Genomic DNA, 6,169 nt, shown 5'->3' on the forward strand with positions numbered 1-6,169 from the left:
AAATGTATTGTCGTAACTGATGACGAAATTCATTTAGTATTGTGACTGTAAATTACCGTCACAAAAATTCTCGCAGTCGGCGACGACGCGACTGTCGTTCTATGATCGCAATTTTCGGTCGTATTTTTGCAACAGTATTGCGACGGAGTCTGCCGTCGCATGATTTTTAAAAATTTTAAAAAAATAATATTAATTTAAATTTAAAATATAATTAAAATTAAAACTAAAAATATAGTAAAATTATACGTAAATTTTTAAATTCAAATATAAACAAAATTAAAATAAGTTTTTATTTAACATTAAAAATTCAAACATAAAATAAAACAACTAAAACAAAATGTCGGGAAATTCTTGATCTATATACCATGATCGTTAGGTTCGTTAGGTTGAGGAGATTGTTGAACCATTTCTTCGGATCCTCCCTGACCCGAGCATTGTGCCGATGCAACTATAGAATTCTCGTCCGGCGGCATGAATCTCTGAAGCATCTCCTCAAAACGACAATTTTGGCTTGCATATCCGCTTGGTTACGTCGAAGCTCTTCCACTTCTTTCGTCAGTGCCACATTGCGGGTGACAGATGCTGGATTCGGATCCCCGCCGCCTAAATGACTCGCCATTGATCCAACACCATAGATACGACCGCGAACATCGGGTTGAACGACCTATAGAAAAAATATATATATATTGATAGCAAAATTAATAAAAAAAATATAGATATTTGATTAATGATTACCTCTAAAAAAAGATTGTTGATCTCTTGAGGAGTCAATTGTGTTGATCCCGAACTCTTAGCAAGTTGAGATAGATGATCACTGATCTTCGAATTAACCGCCTCATCGATTTTCTGTGCTCGATCGCCGATATATGTACCATCAGAACGACAGTGCGTTTCCCGAAACACACGCAAAACGGAAGGTTCAACACCTTCCTTCCGCGTCTACAATAAAATTTCGTAATTAGTAAAAACTAAAAACGTTTAAAATTAAAAACAATGTTATGATATATTAAATTTACTATATCATGGGTGACACGGGCAAAAGATCTCAGACCCGCAGTATGTGTTGGAGGCGCCCGATCCGATGCAGCTCGAGCCTTCCTATTGCTCGAAGCTATCCGTCCACATTGTGTCGTCCGAATCCCAAATTTCTACCATCATGTTCCAAACCCTTGAAGTCATCCATTCTGGCTGTTGCCGGCTTTGCTTAAGTCGATAGATGGAATCTTTGAGTCGATTGGTCACGACGTCTTTCCAAGTTGCGTAGACAATGTCGCGGACCGACTCATCCCAGTAATATGATTGTTAACACATTGATATTGTAAGATCATTAAAACAAATACAAAATAACTAATATATATCTAACTTAAAAAAACGTAATTTAGCGCAAATGCTGCAAACCACTGATCTCATACAGCTTGAGGACAACGAGTGAAACTCAACCACGGTCCCTTAAAGTTCGCAAAAATGATCTTCTTGATCGTCTCCAACAACACATTCGTTACGTCAAACCTAAAATATACTGATCCCTACATTCAATTTTTAATGTCCGAGCACAAAGATCACGAAAAAATATACTGATCCCTACATTCAAACATCAGATAAACATATATGATTGTAGATTTATTTGAAATTTAAAAATATATTTCCATCCATTATATAAATAAAATACATGACAATGCTTCATGTATATTTTCTGGAAGTAACTCTACAAATACAATAGGAAGCAATCGTTGCATGAATACATGACAATCATGACTCTTCATACCCATCAATTTTTTTCCTTCGATGTCAACACATTGAGATAGGTTAGAAGAATATCCATCTGGAAATTTTACATCTTCTTTTAACCACGTGAAAAAATTCTTTTGTCCTTCTCCAAAAACCCGAAAAATAGGGATTGGGGCTTTTCCATTTGATGTTAACTCTAACTCTTTCCTCAAACAAATTAACTTAAGATCCTTTCTGGAGTTCACGTTATCCTTTGATCTCGATGAGACATTCAACAATGTATTGATGATGTTATCGAAAAATTTTTTTTCGATATGCATGACATCAAGATTGCGTTGCAACTTGTGATATTTACAATAAGGCAAATCCCAAAAAATACTTTTCTTATGCCAATGATGATATTCACCGTATCCTTCGATCTGCAAATGATCATTTCCCCCGACATCTGCAGTAGTTGCTAAACCATATGACTTTATACAATCTTCGATACGTTCGAACAATATCTCATCTCCAGTAAGCTCAAGTGGGGCAGTTTGAGTCACTACTTTATTCTTACGAAAATTCTTCTTGTTATGCCGTAATGCATGAGATATTGGTAGAAACCGACGATGACAATCAAACTAACTCATTTTTCTACCATTCTGCAACCAAAACGAATCAATGTCTTCCATGCAATAAGGACACGCTAACCGCCCATGAGTTGTCCAACTTGACAACATTGAGTATGATGGAAAATCACTTATGGTCCACATAAGTACGGCGGAAGTAAAAAATTTTGCATAACTGAGACATCATATGCCTCGACCCCATTACTCCACAACTCATTCAACTCTTGTATCAATGGTTGAAGAAATACATCGAGACTTTTTCTAGGATGATTGGGTCCCGAAACCAATATAGATGGAAACAGAAACTCTCTACTCATGCACAATTGAGGCGGTAAATTATACGGTGTAAGAATCACCAGCCACAAAGAGTAGTTTGGACTAGACATTCCAAATGGATTGAACCCATCTGTACATAATGCAGGGTAGACGTTTCTATGTTCTCTAGCAAAATCTGGAGATACATGTTGGAAATGTTTCCATGCTAGTCCATCAGACGGATGATGCATATCTCCTTCTGTATTAGAATGTTCTGCGTGCCACCGCATATGAGATGCAGTCTTTTCGGATTGATATAACCTTTTCAAACGATCCGTTATTGGCATATAAAACATTCTTTTTAACGGAATTAACTTGCTTTTCTTCGAAGATTTTTGTCGTGGTTTATATCTATCTTTTCCGGAAAAACGACATTGCATCAAATTCGCATCATTTTTCCAAAAAAATCATGCAGTTATCTTCGCAAACATCAATTTTCTTGTACGGTAGACCCAAGGTTCGCATTAAACTCTTTGTATCGTAATAAGAATCAGGTGCAGTAAGGTAAGTATTACCTTGTGGGAGATAGCGTTTAAACATTTGACTGAATCCGTCTATGCATCTCTCTGGAAGATTATAATCTGTCTTCAAATTCATCAGTTGTGAAGACAATGACTGTTGGGTTATCTACGGGTTCCTAGCATGCGATCATATCGATCTAGGGTTTGGTTTATTAGGTTTCATGCAGCGGAAGAAAAATCTAAACCTAGTCAAACGTCACACGCAACCAAACTCGCAGAACCCGAAAGATCGTGTATATCACCGAGGGAATCGTTACTTACCTCGTTCTCGATGAGACTTGAAATTTGTTTCGATCCGGGGCCTGTTCTAAATCACCAAGAGCTGAAAGTACAGCTCCTCTACACGTATCCACACCGACGGGAAGGATTCCAAACAATTTGGAACGAATCTGCTAGGATTAGTGAAGAAAAGGGTAACTCAAGAGACGAGATCCAATCCCATGACAATAGAAATCCAAGAGAACAGCTTCTCTAGAGTTCTAGGGTATTTCTCTGAGTTTTTGGTCGGCTCTCTTTAAGTTTAGACGAAACCCTAAACTTAAAATAAGATTAGAAAACCCTAAAATTCGAATTTTGGAAATATTCCGGATCCCGGTCCGCCGGACCAGGAGCTTGGTCCGGCGGACCAAACTTAGTCCGAAGCACGCGGTCCGCCAGACTTGAAGGCTTGGTCCGGCTGACCAAGTTTCGGTCAGCTCCGGACCAAGTTTCCTCCTTCGCCTGCTCAGTCCGCCGCGCCTTCTCTCGGTCCGCCTGTCCCAGAATCTGGTCAGCGGCTGACCAACTCTTGGTCAGCCGGACCAGACCTAGACAGGCGACCTCGGACTACTCTTCCGGACTGCCTGATCTGACCAGACTTGGTCCGGGGCTGACCAAACTTGGTCAGCTCCGGACCAACACACTGAAAACTCCTTTTCATGCTCGTTTCGGTCAAATCTCGTTTCCATTATTCGTATTCTTCACATATAAGTCCATCCCTATTGGTGTGTGACCCTGTAGGCCCATTCTAAGTGGTAGTGACTTTAGGAACCTTTCCCGAACCACAAGTCATGGTTAGCCTCTAGCAAGACGCCATGACCACCCATTTAGAATTGAGTTAGAGGTGATCTAAATAAGGCATTAACAGCTCGAATTCTGATCCTTTGGCTCACGATATCATAAGTTGAACAAGGGCATGGTTTGAGCCACCCTTCAAGTTCAACTGCTTTCTCATCTTCGCAAATCGACTAGTAAAATAGATGCAACTTCATCTATAGCGTGGCCACACGTTTTGAGAAGGCTTCTTGGTCTAAGTCAGAGTACATACATTGACAAGGTCTTGAATCGGTTCAAGATGCAAGACTCCAAGAGGGGTGCCTTGCCAATGGGACATGACGTTGCTCTTAGCAAGACTCAGTGTCCAAAGACACAGGATGAGCAAGAGCGCATGAGTAGGATACCATATGCATCGGCAATTGGATCCATCATGTACGCCATGTTGTGTACTTGTCCGGATGTATCATATGCATTGAGTATGACTAGTAGATATCAGTCTACACCAGGTGAGGCTCACTGGATTGCGGTCAAGAACATCCTTAAGTACTTGAGAAGGACTAAGGATTTGTTCTTGGTGTATGGCGGATTGGAAGACGAGCTCGCTATAAGTGGTTATACCGATGCTAGTTTCCAAACCGACAGAGATGACTTCAGATCGCAGTCAGGTTATGTTTTCTGCCTAAACGGTGGGGCTAACAGTTGGAAGAGTTCTAAACAGCCAACCGTTGCAGATTCGACTACAGAAGCCGAGTACATAGCAGCATCGGATGCAGCTAAGGAAGCTGTTTGGATCAGGAAATTCGTGGGAGACCTGGGCGTTATTCCTAGCATTGCAGATCCCATTGAGCTGTACTGTGACAACAATGGTGCGATTGCACAAGCTAAGGAACCCCGGTCACACCAGAGATCCAAACACATACTCAGGCGATTTCACTTGATCAGAGAAATCATCGACAGAGGAGACGTGAAGATAAGCAGAGTGTCGAAAGGATGTTCTTGACCGCAATCCAGTGAGCCTCACCTGGTGTAGATTGATATCTACTAGTCATGCTCAATGCATATGATACATCTGGACGAATACACAACATGGCGTACATGATGGATCCAATTGCCGATGCATATGGTATCCTACTCATGCGCTCTTGCTCATCCTGTGTCTTTGGACACTGAGTCTTGCTAAGAACAACGTCATGTCCCATTGGCAAGGCACCCCTATTGGAGTCTTGCATCTTGAACCGATTCAAAACCTTGTCAATGTATGTACTCTGACTTAGACCAAGAAGCCTTCTCGATCTATCTCTATAGATCTTGATTCCTAGAATATAGGCGGCTTCTCCTAAGTCCTTCATCGAAAAGACCGATCCTAGCCAGGATTTTACTCCTTGCAAGGTAGGAATGTCATTTCCGATGAGCAATATATCATCTACATAAAGCACAAGGAAGACCACTGCGCTCCCACTGACCTTCTTGTAAACACATGGCTCATCTTCGTTTTGCAGGAAGCCAAACGCTTTGACTGCCTCGTCAAATCGAAGATTCCAGCTCCTCGAAGCCTGCTTCAGTCCATAAATGGATCTCTGAAGCTTACACACCTTCCTCGGACTCTTAGGATCGACAAAACCCTCGGGTTGTGTCATGTACACATCCTCGAGCAAATTCCCGTTAAGGAATGCGGTCTTGACGTCCATATGCCATATCTCATAGTCATAATACGCAGCTATGGCCAGCAGAATCCGAATGGATTTAAGCATCACAACTGGTGAAATGTTAAGGGTATGGGGATTAGATGCTTGTAGGATAGATCATAGAGCATAGTGGGAGATTGTTGGTTGTAATGCTCTAGGATGATCCGTGATATGACATTTTGACTTTGTATTGATTCATTGATTTATGAATGCATTACATTCCCGTTATATGATTGGCATGTTTGTTATATTTCGGCATCCTTGAATCATTATAGAA

The 6,169-nt window shown here is 40.9% G+C and overlaps 1 long non-coding RNA gene across 1 annotated transcript; it reads right to left on the minus strand.

Annotated features, from left to right (window-relative positions):
* Nucleotides 1-272: 272 nt before the first annotated feature.
* On the minus strand, nucleotides 273-3,338 carry LOC104803381. The gene is made up of 3 exons (XR_770205.2): nucleotides 1,052-3,338; nucleotides 736-939; nucleotides 273-664 (listed from the first exon to the last, which is right to left on the minus strand). It is a non-coding gene; the product is annotated as an uncharacterized LOC104803381 (long non-coding RNA).
* Nucleotides 3,339-6,169: the final 2,831 nt, after the last annotated feature.

Source organism: Tarenaya hassleriana, unplaced genomic scaffold (assembly GCF_000463585.1).
Source record: "Tarenaya hassleriana unplaced genomic scaffold, ASM46358v1 Cleome85, whole genome shotgun sequence".
Classification (NCBI taxonomy): domain Eukaryota; kingdom Viridiplantae; phylum Streptophyta; class Magnoliopsida; order Brassicales; family Cleomaceae; genus Tarenaya; species Tarenaya hassleriana.